This window comes from Lepisosteus platostomus, chromosome 13 (assembly GCF_059453375.1).
Source record: "Lepisosteus platostomus isolate fLepPlt1 chromosome 13, fLepPlt1.hap1, whole genome shotgun sequence".
Lineage (NCBI taxonomy): Eukaryota > Metazoa > Chordata > Actinopteri > Semionotiformes > Lepisosteidae > Lepisosteus > Lepisosteus platostomus.
In genome coordinates, this window is record NC_142623.1 from 31,483,520 (window position 1) to 31,499,032 (window position 15,513).

At 44.1% G+C, this 15,513-nt stretch overlaps 1 long non-coding RNA gene across 1 annotated transcript; it reads right to left on the reverse strand.

The window, feature by feature from the left end:
• Positions 1 to 337: 337 nt before the first annotated feature.
• On the reverse strand, positions 338 to 14,829 carry LOC148650388 (uncharacterized). The gene is made up of 2 exons (XR_015926103.1): positions 14,564 to 14,829; positions 338 to 2,333 (listed from the first exon to the last, which is right to left on the reverse strand). It is a non-coding gene; the product is annotated as an uncharacterized LOC148650388 (long non-coding RNA).
• Positions 14,830 to 15,513: the final 684 nt, after the last annotated feature.

A 15,513-nucleotide genomic window follows, 5' to 3' on the forward strand; every position in this document is an offset into this window, starting at 1 on the left:
CACACTGCTAACAGCTCATATTGCAATGCCTCCTGCAGTGATTTAATGTTATCATGATGACAGAGGCAAGGATCAGATCACCGAAGGCAGCTTCAGCTTCAGGGAGGCCCAGGGAGCTTTTCTGAAAAAACTAAGGTGGGCACAGAAACTCAATTTAAGCCAAGAAAATTAGAAAGTAAATAAATCAATCAATAAATTAAACATGCTTACATTCTGGGGCTTCTTTGTGAAAAAGGACAGCAAACTAAAATCCCAGGAGTCCCTTGTCCTGGACAGTAAAATTCAGGACAATGAGAAGAGGAAATAACTTGAATAGATGCCACAGAAACAGACGGGATAGTGAAGGTAGCCAGCAATGTTATTGGAACACAACAGCTACAGTGGCACACATGTAGAGCAAACAAGTATTGCATAAGGCCAATACAATCATTGACTATCATGACCTCTCCTTGCACACCAAATCTGAGCTTCTTCCATCAGGGAGTCTATATAGACTGCCTGAAATCCAGCGCAAGAACTAAGTTAACCTTTTATTCCCCACCACTGCTCAATCAGAACAACTATGTCATATTTTGATTCTCATCACGTGTGTCTTAGATAACTACTTCACTCACTGACTACCCAGTTTTTCTGTTTATTTTGGGCAGTGAGGATGACTAAAAGTTTCGGACGTGAATTCAATTGAATTTCAGGCACGTATGTTTTTTAAATTTGTTTTGGAGTTTGTGTTATGTATCGTGCATCGTCTTTTCATCTGCCTGCAAAGCGAATTTCCCGTGTGGGACAATGAAGGAAGTAAGTGGAATTGGGAAATGTCACATTTCAAATGCCTTAGTAGCTACTAGTGTCGCAATGTTCTAAGATGTTGTCACTGTACTGTATCTGGAAGAACCTAGGCTGTATGAAAAACACTGCCATGCATATCCGATTTGTCAGGATGATTAATATCGTGTATTAAGCACTTTGTAATTGTTCTGATGTCATTCTTATGGGTTTTGCTGGCTACCCCCAGTGCTCTGGCTAGAATCTAGGGACACTTCTTGGGCTTCAGGCCCAGTGAAAAGGAACTCCTTGAAGCCTCGACTTATTTTTAGATGCTGGACTCAGTTTTGAAAGCCACGCTTCAGTTTCAGAGCGTATCGTACTTCCTCAATCCTGTCAGTGAGAGATGGGTCAAAAGTTTACCTTTTATCTGGCAGCGGTGGTGTGTGCGGAGGGGTGCAAGCAAACATTTATGTTCCATTACTGAACAGTGAGTGGGACAAACAAGGCAGTTCTCCGCACTGCTGCTGGAAAAGCTATTTACCCTAAGTGAAACACATGTCATCCTGTTTACCACGCGGTATGTTAACACAAGCCACGGCTATCTCACATCTTAAAAGCAGCCCATTCTTCCCATGTCTGGGGCTCCTGCTGTACATTAAGGGACGTCCAACAATAACCAGTTTGCTGGGACTAGTGCAAATTTCAAACTGGAATATCAACATAAGAATATCCATGAGAAGGACACCTGGTGTAGAATCTAAACGTGATCCAAGGATCAAGTCCAGCTGCCAATTGAAAGACCCCAAGGAATCTGCTAGAGCCATGTAGCTGGGCAGTTTTGTGCACCCCACCCACCACCCTATGTGTAAAGTAGTGTTACCTGTGCTCCATGTAGGATGTGACTGCCTGCAGTGCAACTTGTCTGCTTCCCTTACTGTCTATACAAGCTTTCCCCTAAACCCCCACTGAAGAACCACCTCCCCAGCCCCAGAAAAACAAAAAGCAAAAACAGATGAGAGGGCTCAGGGGGGAACTCCTGTCTCCCTGTCCGAAACTGCCTCACCCAATACCCAAACTTAAATAGTGTGTGCTGCTTGGGAAACACTCCAACTCCACACACCACAACAAACACACTGACAAAACCATAAGAAAGATTTGTCAAGACCAGCACCCCCACCCCACCTCGTCCCACTGGGTGGATGACGACATTGACACTGCTGATTGCTGTTAGCTCTTTCCAATCGCTCTCCCATGCTCCAAGACAAAATATCCCCGCAAAACACCTCTCCGTTATCTCCAGGTGTGACTCTTGACGCTCTTGCACTAGTTCTGCCTCTATCTTTTGGCTAGGGAAATCCCCCTTCCATTAAAAACTCATCCCTCAACTTGTAGTCACAGCAACGGTTTCCTGCCTTGTTCCCTTTGAAGTCCGCGGAGCCGCCGAAGGTCCTGGCGCGCGGGAGAAGTGGAGAAGGAGGCCGCGCTGCTGAGAGATCTGGATGCGAAGAGGACGGGAGAAACAGCCAGGGGGGAGAGTCAAGCAGTCGACTTTCTGACTCTGCCACCGCCTGCAAGGAAAACAAATCAAATTCTGAAACACTGCAGAAGCAACAAAAGAAGAAGAAGTCTGGTGAAACGGGACAACGACTAAGCACTGAAGACATTTCTGATACACCTGGGCAGTGACAGATTTTTTTTCTAGGGCACAGTGGGGGAAAAAAGTCTTGGAAAACTTAGTCCACACTAAGAGGAGGCCATTCTGTACTTCAAGTTCCTCTCGTTTCATTTCCCATTAGTCCCATAGCCTATACTGGTTGCACTGGGAACAAGAGCCTTGCCTAGCAGCTGTCCCACCTCCGAGAACAAAATCTCCTCCATACCCCTCTGGAAAGGCACGATCAGCTCTAACGTATCTGTGAATATTGTAAGAATTCATATACACACGATTCTGCACTACAATAAACTGCAAGAATAAGGGTCTCTTGAAAGAGAGATATGCCTGAGACATACAGGAGCAGGATAAAAACCGATTCTGAGAATGCTCTAGGTCTCTGAGGGAAGGGTTGCCGAACTGGACTGCGAACGTACATGTGCCCGGAGAAACTCACAAGGATGAAATTGCAGGCAAAGTTCAACGGCCTCTGGCTGTATCGGCCTTCATCCAGTGATACTCAGGAAAAAAACAGCACTCAAAAACTCTGAGAGTAAGAGCGGAGGTTTCCGCAGGACGCTTTTGTTGAGCGGTGATGCTCAGGGCTCACTGCTGCCGGTCGTGTGCTGTAGAGCGCTGAGGGCTGAGACTGCACCACTCTGTAGTGGGACTGCACCAGTGTGGCACCAGTGTGTAAATGGCCCCTTAGCACCAGACAGAAACAGAAAAACCAGGAATCTCACAAAGTAGGAAATTTCCTCCCTTCTTTCCTTGCTTCTCTTATTCCTATCGCTCCTTCCAGTGTATCCCTCTCAGTAAAAGAACAGCCCAGGAGGTCCAGTATCTCATCTAGCATAGTTTTAGAAACACATGCCAGAGACAGGTTGTACTGTATAAGTCTAGATACAGAAAAAAGTGTGTTGGGTCTCAATAACATGGATGTACATTTAAAACTTAGAATTGGAACAGCACTTTACTCAAAAGGTTGAGGAAGTGTGGAACAAGCTGCCCAGCCATGTTGTTAAAGCCCATAGTCTGGTTTCATTCCAGAAACAACTGGTTGAGAGAATTGAATCGATTAAATAATGCCTACCTAAAGGGTAAAAAAATTATTCATTTGTGAAATCAGACACTGTTAACTCCTCACCTCTCTTGCCTCCTCTGAGGTCAAGCCTTCACCTGGCTCTCCTTGGTCAGATTCATCATACGTGAGTGGGAGAGACAGGCAAGGACCACCCACTCTACACCGGCAATAGACAAACCAAAAACAGATTCTTGATAACGGCACATAGTTTACATAGACATATTTACAATAAGGTTTGTGGATACTGTTTAATTCGTCCATGAATACATTTTTACAGTGAAGTTTCCCATTGCTACGACTATTGAAGATAACCGCCTTGCTTTTTAAACTTGCCATAGCTAACAGACTGTACAGTATGCCCCATATAAGGGACATACTATATACTGTATACAATACGCCATATATGTCTCATATAATGGATATACAGTATATACTGTATAATGTATATAAGGGTTAATATATACACATATATATCTCATATGCAGGACACTACTATAACCTGGTGCATCTTGGAACATGTCAAATAACATAGGAGCCAACCTTCTCCATACAGTATATCAGATGATAGGATGCCAGAGATTAACTGAACCCAAAACACACCAGGACAGTGAAGAGATCTAAAAGATCTAAAACAATTACATTTTTGAAAGATTTCGCTCCCAGCGCCTATGGGAAGATCACACTGTTGTTGTTGTTGTTCTGAGAAAAGAGGGACTTGTGTGGTTCATGTGGCACGGCCCTGCAGAGACTGTGTGACAGGAGCTGCTTTTCCTGTGGGATGTTTTGAAGCGCCATCGATCAGTCCCTTGCAAAGCCACACCGAAAGGGGAAAAGAGACAATGGTCCTTATTTTCCCCTACGGGACATGAAGTAGGCCGGGAATTTTCCCACACTTTTACTCACTGCGAGGGTCGGAATTCCTTTCGCTTGGAAGCGGAGAGCTCGTTAAATTTTACGAGAGAAAGAACAAGAAAGAAAACAAAACTAGCAGAAGCACCCAAAAAAACAATAACAAAAACAAACAGCCTAAAATGAGGCAAACAAGCTGGATTTGATGAGGCAGTACAGAGCAGGGCAGGAGTCGGGGGACGGGGTGAGTCAACAGGGGTGTCAGTGTGCCTGGATATAGACTCAGCCCAGACCACACCAGGACAGAGGAGACAGAGAGCAGTCGGCTGTCCTGCACTGAGGAATATTGTAGGACGGAAGATGAGATACTGGGGTCATTGAGCAATTACCATCCAAATACATCAGATGGGACAGAAGGCCTTCTTTCGCTTGCAATTTTTCTTATATTCTTGCGTCTTAAGCATGGGAAATTATATCACAGCTTTACTGTCACAGAAATGTCCAATGCTTCAGTTTGGTCTTTGTTTACTGACTTTTTTTTAAACGTATGATTAATTTCAATGAGTTTTTGTCTTGTACACGAAGGCTTTGTCAACTGCAGACAGCTATGCAGATTCTAACACATTTGGATGCAAACGTTTTCCTTAACCAAGAGTCCTTCCAAAACCCGGTGGGCTATATTGTAACTCGCTTGTGGTTATCTCGGATTCACAGTGAGAGGACGACGGGTGTCTCAGTGTCAAATCCTAGTGTTTGTACAGGAATCCTGTATTAGGAGCACACCCTGCACATTCAGAGAGGTGTCATCAAAATGTTGCAGGGAAGGCAGAATGGCTGTAGCAGAGGTCAGGGTCTCTATTTCTGTTTGGCAGCCCTTGTTTTCTTGCTGTCATTGTTATCAGTAGTAGTCAAACCAGTATCAATGTATCAAGGAAATTGTTAAAAAAGATTTGGTGGGCGTTTATGCATTTCATCTAATCTGTAAGAGGATACACCGCTTTAGAAATGTGCTTTGCACCTTCAAAGTGGTCAGCAGAGTAAAGTGCTCTGAGGTTCCAGCACATTGCATGGTTGAACACAGGAACACAAAAGTAAAGGCATGGTCTCAGCAGGACAAAACCCCACAAAAAACAATGTTACTTAGAGATTGCCCAAAAAGAACAGCCACAGACCTTTGCCAACACCACTTCTTGATACTGAAAGCCACACGTACTGTACCCTGAGCTCCAGCAGCAAAACAGAACACTGATAGAGAAGAGCTGATTCCACTTCCTTTTATGATAAACAAGAACTATTTTTCTTTCAACTCTCCATTCAACAGCCAAATGATTAAGACTGTTATGTTCACTGCGCTGCAGAAAGTCAAAAGATTTTTTGTGAATTTTGCTGTATTACAAAAATAAGAGAAAGCTTGGCATCAGATGCTGTGTATCATAAATAAGCCTACATACAGTATTAAGAGTGATGTACTGATACACAATGAAAATGCAACAGTGTATGTTTTTCATCCATAGTTCGTTTGGCACACAATGCTATTTACCTTTTGAAACTCCAGATAATGGAGTTTCTGATGACTTAGTTAATTTAACAATTTGAGTCTTCAACTCTATAGAAGTTTACAGAGCTATTGGAATAAGCATGCAAGTACAATATATAAATAAATACAGTACATAAGGACAAATGTCTCAAAAAGCCATCCGCTGAAGTGGAACACCCAGGTATTTAATCATTTATTTCCATCCTGCTCAGATTGAGAAAAACAGACCAGTATTAATACTGTGACAGAACAATGCGGACCAGATTGTTATTGAATTTGTACCGTAGGATATGACCCAGTGGCCTGTGATTAGACTGAGGCAATTCCTTCCAGCTATTTTAGATTAGACAGAGCAAAACCAGTCCTTCCAGCGATGTCTTTGTTTCTATCACAGGGCAGCCTCACAGCAGGGCCTCTGCAGGCTAGCTGGCAGGCATAGCACTGCTGTGCAATCAGGCTAGGCTTTCAACAGACAGAGTGTACATTCTCACAGCATACTAACACAGCACAATAAAAGAGCAGGTTACTTCTTACCAAATGCATTCAAGTTTCTGAACCCGCTTTTGTAGTTCATTTAAAAAGGAGTCTGAATACACTTTTTTTCAGCAAAAATTTGTTATATTTTAAAAGATATTTTACTGGATTTTTTGGACTGGGGTTACCTGATGTAGCACTACAAACAATAAAGAGATACAGATGACCCTTTAGGCGAATTTATACAACATTCATTTAAAGATGAATACTAATGCAAAGAGTGACCTGTATGGTATTGATTGATAAACCTTTATAGGGCATTTCCAAAACCTGAGATCCATCTGTGATGTCTATTTATCTGTCAATCTGTCGCTTCTGGAGACACAAAGAGTGGGAAATTTGTTTTCTCTTCTTTAAAAGAGCATGTAATAATGCAGTGACATCTCTGTTAACATATTCTGTGTTATTATACCAATGTGTTTAAAGGCCCTTTTTAAACATCTAGGAATGGCCAGACCAATTGGTTAAATTTAAATGGTCAGCTGACTGAGGACCCCAGATTATTCTCCACTGTAGTTCCAACATCATGTCTCACTCCACTGCCTTCTTACAATATGAATAGTGATTCAAATACAGGCTAATACATTGATGTGTGTTTTCGAGCTTACACACATTTAGATCATGTTTTGAATTAATTTAGAACTCCAAAAAGCATGACACTTCCATTTTCGACTTCAATTGTCTGCTGAGGTGTTTTGAACTTTAAAAGTAGCTCTGTGCATGACTCATAGGTGCCATCCTTAAAACACTCCCAGTTGTGACAGATTTTGCTGGAGGCTTTTTGGGTTGGTTAGGCAGGTACACACTGGCTCTTTTCATTACTGGTGCTTTTCATTTGCATTGAAAATGCGTTGCTGTGAGATTCTGTAAACAAGAATTCAATTAGGATTAAATGCAGTTTCCTGCAAATGCCACCGAACTGACCTTTATCTATTGATGCGATTTCGAGAAAGGGTGACGGCACCAGGCATTTTTCCTGGAGCTAATATTTCTCTCGTTCATTTTTTCCATTGCTATCGGATTTGAGCAGCTCGGGCCAAAACCCAGGCTCCTGCATGACAATTCTGTGGTCCACACGCCAGTCTGGGTACTCTCATCTCAGGTGGAATTTTAGTCTATGCCTTATTGAGTACAGAACCTCTCAGTGTGGTTTTCCTATTATCATACAATGCTGCACCCTGTTTAAATATGGATTTATCTACAGAAGATTATCTTCACCCTTATCTTCATCCTGTAGTGCAGGGCAGACTTTTGATGAGATCAAACATTTTCTGATAAGCGCACAGCCCTGTGACTGAAATCAAATATACAGTACATCCATTTTAAAGGGGTTTTCAAAATTATTGTGTGTCTAAAAAGAGCCTTATCTTCACACAGGGTGACAGGGGTGACCATCTCTTTAGCACTTACACACCTGTTAGGACTACAGCCCCTGCAGGAGTGAACATTAGTGTTCAGTACAGAATGTGCTGAACACTAAGATCAGTCTTAGCTCTGTTTGGCACTTGATCTTGCTAATTGCCCTTGTCCAGTGCAAGGCCTCCATGCCCCAGCCACTTAGCGATTTCCCAAAAGCAAAATGCGTTTCCCAGACAGGATACAGGAAAATGAGGCGACAATGCAGCCCAGAAACGCACACTTTTTTAACCAATTAGGTGGGGTGTCTGGGAGGCAGGAGTGGGGGGCTTGGTGAGGAAATGTGGATTTCAAGATGCTTCACCCTTTAATAACTTCCACATCTGCACGAGAAAATGCATGTATCTACAAAATTCATCCGTACAATAGTGAGTATTTCATGGCAAACTTTTGAATCTTAATCAAGGGACGATATGCTCGAGCTTTACAATGGACTAATAAGACCTTGTTTAGGCTATGGTGTTGAGTTGTGGTCACTGTAATGCACAAAGGATATTAATGCCCTAGAAAAATTTCACAGAAGAGTAACTAGAACCTGATCTCAGTGGATCTCAAACACAGAGAGATTAAAGGAACTAAACCTCTTCAGTACAGAGCAAAAGATGAGAAGAAAGTCAGTCTGATATATAAAATCCTAACCTGTACAGACAGGGTCCTCAGGAGACTACATCAGACGCAATAGAACCAAGAACACAGCTGAAAACTAAAAATAAATTAATTCAGGATGGAGCGTTTCTGTACGTACAGTAACGAGTTGTGAGTCTGGAACCAGAACAGCATGAATTACATTTGCTTTGTTTTCAACTGCTACAGTACTGTATGTGATTCACCTCCCGTGATAACAGCACTGTTTTTTTTTTCTAAAGGCTCTCTTCCATTAATTTATCTTATTTATTAAGTTATCAATAAGCACACCTTCACTGTACAGGCGTACTGTTCAAGTACACCTGTACTTCGAAATTAAAATGCAGACTCCCACCCAAAAGAATTTGTCCATAACAAGGACACAGAGATGATGCACACATTCAGAAAGCTGTGGTGCTTCCCTCCTCTTCTCTGCCCCGAGTTGTACACTGTACGAGTGAGTACCGGCCTTGTGATCCTGGTGTATCTGGAGTACAGTCATGCCCTTGACACACATCGGGAGAGCGTCGCACATTACTTAATACAGCACGGATCCTCTCTGCCTGCCAGCTGATCACAGGCTCCATTCTCTCAGCTGCCAAATGGGACAGAATGAGGTTTCTCAACGAGCACACGCTCCATGAAGACGACTCCTTAGAAATGTAGAATGAACAGAATGAATAACGGAGTATCGCCGGCAAATGGAATAATTCCGGCATGAATGCAATATCCATAACAAAATAACTACTCTGTTATTTTTAGCCCTGTTAAAGTGCCAAAGGATAGCTGAACCATATGCAGTGCATATAATTTACCATCAAATGTAAGATGGCCACAACAGACTTTGTCCTCTGTAGGGCACCTTGCCTGTGGGGTTACACAGAAGCACCAGCCAGCGGTATGCTTTTCCGATTGTCCCCCAGAGCAAACCTGAAAAACAGGCCCATTTGTTTGTGAGAGAGAATTGTGGGGAGGTGGGGGGCTGGCCAGCACCTCCCACAAACATTGTTCAGCAGTGGGGACGCTATGTCCAGAATGTCTGGAAAAACAACTCATCCCCTATCACTTCACTTCACAGCCACTGCGCAAGCTGTGGACGAGTGGACTGTGGTCATTCAATATCTATAGACATGCGAGGTGTGAGGGTTCCTTTCCCCCCTCTGTGTTTTCCTGCTCTCACATGACTCCTGCTCAAAGTGGCATGCAGGGCAGTGAGAGAGGAGGATTCTCTCTCTTGGGCGTTCAGTAACTCTCGCACCAGAACGCCCAAGACTCTGTGCCTGTGCCAGCACACCCCGTGGATGGCGGTTTGGATGAGCATCTTGCTCACTTGTCAATCTGACGTCTGGTCCCACAGAATGTGTGACTACATGTTCTGAAGGTGTGCTGTGATTTACAGTGGAGAAAATGATACTTGGCAATAAACGAGATGTGTTTTCTTTGTTGCTTTGCCAGAAAGCTGCAGTCACGCAGCCTGGGACGCCGTGTTAGTGAACGATCGCACATCCCAGCATCCTACTTTCTTGTGTTTACAGTTTCCCTTGCAGCGGGCCATATAATCCCAGCGGTGTGACTCTAGATAGGGTGGGGAACAAAATCTTGTAATTCTTAGCAAAACACAGGTGCTTCTGCTTCTTCAAGATTACAATGTCTATTTTCTATTACAGGCTTTCCCAAAGAAAGCTTTAAAGCACTTGTAGGTCAACATTTGAATCTTAATTGCTTTAGTTAAAATGTTTGCAAATCCACATTTACCCAACCAAAAAGTTTAATCTTGACAAATAATCAATCTAATAATCTGATTTTGGAAGAAAGTATTGCATCTAATAGGGCCCTAAACTCCCACATTTGAAATTCCGATGTGCATTTTTACACACTCAATTCATGGAGCAAACATTTAATGAAAATATTGCTTTAATGCTTTAATGTTGGTTAAAGGATGGAAAGTGTTACTCTATAGGGCTGTATGGATGTAGCGAGACTGGCCTGGAGCAGCTCCAGCACACAGTTCTAGTGAGTGTAAGAGACTGAGAGGGCGTTAGAAGAGATCTCAGGACTGTGGCAAATGACTAGCCGAGCTCCAAGCACGGGCTCACAGAGGACCCTCGGGAGTCTCCAGGAAGGCTCTGTGGGAGCCAGGGTTAATGAGAGACGATGAAGTAATAATGCAGGCTGATTGAAAATGGAGCCGTGGGAAATAATGTGATTTGGAAGAAAAAGGCTGCCTAGATGCAGCAGAGAGACTGGCTTGAACACAGCTGCCTGAAAATATTTGGAGCTGGGAAAAAAAGCTCCCTTAACGCATTGGCGAGGCGGGTTTGAATACGGATGTCCGAAAACGATTAAAGTCAGGAAAAAAGCTGCCTGGAACACTGCTGTTTGAAATGAAGAGGCAGGCTGGAATGAAGCTGTCTGGCGTTATGAGGATAAAATAAGATAAGATCACTTTATTGGCCATATACAATTTCTTGTATTAGGAGTTTTGTTTTTTTCACATACCCCAACTTGGTCTCCATGAGACACACAGGCACACAGACACACAGGGAAGCATGGGGTCAGAGCGCACGGTCAGCCCTTTATATGGTGCCCCTAGAGCAGTTGGGGTTAAGGGCCTTGCTCAGGGGCCCAACAGAACAGAACCAGCAAGCCACAGGCGCAGATCCTGATTTGGTTCTCATGAATCGAGGAAAAAACGAGGTGTTTGCAGGAGGAGAGTTTCAGCACTGTGAGCGCTCAGCTCAGTCTCGGGGCCCCGAATAAGCAGGGGGAAAAGCCTTAAATAGTCTGCTTAGCTGTCTGAGGTTAAGGTTCGCAAGGGGTCAGAAGGAGGCTGAGGACCCGTGCGAATACGCTGACCACCCGGGGTAACATCAGAGTGCAGGCCGCTTCCAGCCAGAGGGTAACAAAGGGCAGTAGATTAACTGGTAGTTAGCTGATGAGCACTTGAATGGGTAGTCAGTTAATTGATTGATGGGCTTTTGAATGGGTAGCTGGGTTGATGGATAGCTAAATGGGTAGTTACTTGACTCATTTTTCAGCCTCTGTTTTCAGTGCCACCTCTCCATTCTCTACAAATAGTGATGTGTGCCACAATTAAAGTATTGTATCAATGTTGATGAGGAGAAGGGTGTATTCACTGTAGGGGTGGGCGGTATAGACGGTAGAAAATATGTGCCACGATATGGATTTGGTTTACACCGGTAGAGTTTATCTGTGTAAACTTTTCATGTTTACACAGATTGTGCCGCCAGCGTCGTCGCAAAACGGGGTTTGGGGATTTTTACTATTGACCCGTCATTCTGTCCGTATTTTAGCTCCAATTAGATAATTCCGAAACTGTTCATCTTGCTGATATTTGGAAATCTGACAGGTTCCGAATTACTGATCTTCGCTGGTTCAGACGTCCGGTTTATGACGCGTCTGAGGTCAGTGCGGCAGATAAAAACACGCGGGCGTCCTCTCCCCTGTCCCTTGAAAACAAACGCACGTGTTCGGTGTGCCCGCCTGCAAACACAAATACGCGGAGAAATGGAGAAAGGCGGCGTTAGCAACACGTGAAGAAGCGACGAAGTGGTTGAAAAGAAGGGTGCTTCATTTTTTTGGAAATGGCTCGGGTTTAAAAAGTCGGACCACGAGCAGAAAACAGATACCAGCAAACTACTGTATGTCGGGCGACGATTTTAGCCAGACCGGCAATACAAGCAACCTCTCCTGTATCACTTAAAGACGTATGCGAGTATGAGGAAAGTTCGAGAATGCGCTCCGAATCAAGCAGTCTGTGTGAGAAGAAAAGCCGCAACGCAGACATTGCTACCCGAGTCATTAACTAGTCGTTGTCCTTATGACAAGAAAAGCCAGCGGCGGAAGGACGTTACACACTACTGCAGTTCAATGTGAAATTTCAGAAATACTAAAGGAACGACACAGCAGCTAACCAACAGTTATTAATAACCCAATAGTTAACTCCAGGCAATAAAAACTTACTATCCAAGTCTTGTACTCCTTTTAAAGCATGTTCTATTGAAATTATGAGAAAAAAAATCTATATGGTGATATATACTGTATCGTTACCAAAATTAAAATTATACCGTGATATAAATTTGAGGCCATATCGCCCAGCCCTAAGTCACTGTATTCAATAGCAGCTGGATTTGCTCTATAAGAGGGAGAGAAGAGCTTTCCGCTTCCTGGAGACCCCATACATCCAAGGTCTCATCGTCATAGAGTTAGTTCTCCTCCTGCACTGCTGCACGCTTTAGTTTTGCAGTGTACTTCACTTTACAGTAGTGACTGCTGGCCCCTTTAAAGAGAACATGAGGCCAGAATGCCCTTTTCCCGTGAACCTAGCCTGCATTAATATACATAATCATGACAAAAAGAATTCAAAAGGACTGCCATCCCAGAACAGGGTAGGGAGTTCAGGATTGTGTGTTGGGGAGTTAGGTATAAGAAGGTGTGGGTTAACCCACTTGGCTGGGGGCTGGAGAGGAAGTCAGGAGCCCCATACAGAGAGAGGAGTGACCCCTGGGGCAGCTGCACAAGTGGTGATGGGCTGGAGGAGCATGGATGTGAGGAGGCAAGAGAGGCCCACTGGAATTTGTAGATCCTTCAAGACGTGTGACATCATGGAAAATTACGAGGTAGAGCACCGAGGTGAGGGGGAGTTCAGCAACTGTCACCCCTCCCAGACTTTTGTTAAACACTCCATGAATGATGATGATGAAGGTCATGATGTTGATGGTGACAGCAAACCAAAATAATTTACAAAAAAAACAGAGACAGTAGCAAAAACAGTAACGACAGGATAAAGTAAATGAGTTCACTTAATAGGATAAAAAAAAGTGTTTAAAAAGAGCTTTAAGACATCCTTACTGAATTATGTGACCCAATATGAGCTAGGAGATCATTCCACAGCCTTGCAGCAGGAGAAATGAAAGAAGGCTCTTCAAATGGAATCTAATTTTGGGAACTGAAAGAAAGCCAAAGAGCGCGCACACACACACAACATGCAGGTGTGTAGGCAGATAACAGCTCACTGATGCAGTTTAGGGCCAGACTTTTCAAGCCATTAAAGGTGAGCTGCAGCATGTGAATTTCTATTCTGTAATCCACAGGGAAACAGTAGAAGGAAGGTGAATCAGGGCGGATATGCTCATAAATTGGTGTTCCTTAAGATCAGAAAGCTGAGTTCTGATCTTCTTGTATCATGTTGCAAACATATTAGGACACTCCAGAAAACACTGGATTACAATAATCAGGCAAAATCAAATTCATGTAGTGACACCTCTGCATTAGGCTGGAATAGTTGTGAACATATACTGTATATTAGTAATACTGCACAGATGAAACACATATTTAAAACTGTGAACAAGACTGGGATCTAAGATGACACCAATATTCTGTTCTGATTAACTGAATCCAACACCATCAGTAGTCAAGATGAAGTTGATCAGGAGATTTAAACTGCTACTGTAGCTTGCTAGAATTCAAATGTAAAATAGAAAAATATTGCACCCATTTTAAAAGAACTTTCTAAGTCGGGATTGTCCGATTCAGGCCTGTGGCTGCCAGCGTGTCATCAGGTTTTTCGACAAACCTGTTCCAGTTCGGCTCTTAATGAGCTATTTCGATCAGTTCATCAGTTCACCAGTTCAAGTGCTGGTGCTTTAAACAGACTGGCAATACCTGCCCCAGACTCCACAATTTAGGTGTCATCAGAAAAAAAAAACGGAAACTGGTTTTCCTTGACTTAGCTCACAAAGTATTGGTGGTTACCACAAAACAAAGAAATCCAACTGAATATCACGCCTTCATTTGGGTTTCTGATGGGATTTCAAGAACGGATTTTTATAGCCAGTTTTCAACCCACCTGCCCTAAAAGCAAAGTCCAGTTGGTTTGGTGAACGATTTCTCCTTAGCGTTTGGAAACTAACACCAAGCTATATTACAGTCCCCGTAGTAGGTCTACACTGCCCGTCTAACAGTGCGCCAACTGGTCCCCCACAGTCGCAGGGAAAGCTGTAAAAGGACAATGTCCGTGCCACATCCCACAGTGGCACTGTGAACATGGGTGCAGCAGTCTCCCACACTGAACAGAACTTACTTCTTTGCCTCCCACGGAGTCCAGGATGACGAGCGGCCCGCGGCTGACCTGCTCCTGATCTCTTCACCCCTCGGTGCGGAAAGGGCAGACGGCCATGCCGCGGTGTGAAATGAGACTCCTAGCGGCCTGCCCGCCCAGCCCACACCAGGGGTACCAGCCCACAGCATAAACAGACCTGGCACCACAGCCCCGTGCAGCTGCTCCCACTTACAGCACAGCGAGGGGGTTTTCTTATCGTCTCTCCCTCCCTCTTTATTTTCCTTACAAAAAAAAAAAGACACAGCAAGCCAGGAAGGTTAACGTCACCGGCCCAGCGCTGAAGAGGTGCCCGGCTAAGCACAGCCTCCTGCTTTTGTTTCTGGAAAGGGTTGAGATGCCACCCGTGTGCCAAGAGCCGATACTTGATATTCCTGGGCTCGGCGTTCTTTAACTGTCTCCGCTCAGTCCTATTCCACTGGATGCTATATTATTCCCACCCGAGGGTCCGGGACCGTATGTGGTGTGTAAATAATATCCTTACAGTAATACAGCGCTCTTCTGGACCCTCCACTCAAATCACTTTACAGGTAATAGGACTACCCTCCACCACCACCGCCACATGGATGATGTGACGGCAGCCATAGTGCACCAGTACACTCCCCACACACCAGCTCTCAGTGGGGAGGAGAACAGAGTGATGAAGCCAGTTCAGAGATGGGGATTATTAGGAGGCCATGATTGGTAAAGGCCGGGGGGAAATTTGGCCAGGATAACACCCCTTCTCTTTTCATGAAGCATCCTGGGATTTTTAATGACCATGGAGTGTCAGGACCCCAGTTTTACACCACTTCATCAGTTTTACGACCCTACTGGTCCCACTAACACCTCTTCCAGCAGCAACCTTAGCTTTCCCAGGAGGTCTCCCATCCAGGCTCACACCTGCTGAGCTTCAGTGGGCTGCCAGCTGTGAG